Source organism: Morone saxatilis, unplaced genomic scaffold (genome assembly GCF_004916995.1).
Source record: "Morone saxatilis isolate NCDOM2014 unplaced genomic scaffold, NCSU_SB_2.0 Contig5, whole genome shotgun sequence".
Classification (NCBI taxonomy): Eukaryota; Metazoa; Chordata; class Actinopteri; family Moronidae; genus Morone; species Morone saxatilis.
The window spans coordinates 6,054,201-6,054,600 of NW_023340095.1; the positions used below are offsets into that span (position 1 = coordinate 6,054,201).

The following is a 400-nucleotide window of genomic DNA, read 5'->3' on the forward strand; positions in this document are numbered from 1 at the left end:
TGTGTGTGTGCACAAGGTGATGAGGGGATTTGCAGCATTATAAGGTCATTGTAGAAAAGGAGACGGTTGTTTGTGTTTGTGTGAGCCTCCGTGTGTGTGTGTGCTAAAATTCCTGTAGGATTAAGCTCCATTAACTTGTGCTGTTGTGCTGATGGTGACTCCCTCTTCCCTCGAGACAAGTCCAGCTTAGGTGTAAAACCTGTATATATTCATGTTAGTTTGTTTTAATGCTCTTTTCCAGGCAACCTGAAATGAGTATTGTGACTAATGAGTTTGCATTACAAATAAAAAAATAGAAACAACACCTCATGAAACAGGATTCCTTACTTAATTCAGTGTATCAAATCACAGACCACTCAATGTAGATTTGTGTTAATTAAGACATTTATAGCAGACATTC

General features: G+C 38.2%; 1 protein-coding gene across 1 annotated transcript in view; it reads left to right on the plus strand.

The window, feature by feature from the left end:
- Positions 1 to 400, plus strand: part of hdac4 (histone deacetylase 4) — a gene marked incomplete in the record, with an annotated part of 49,774 nt that overhangs the window by 14,486 nt on the left and 34,888 nt on the right.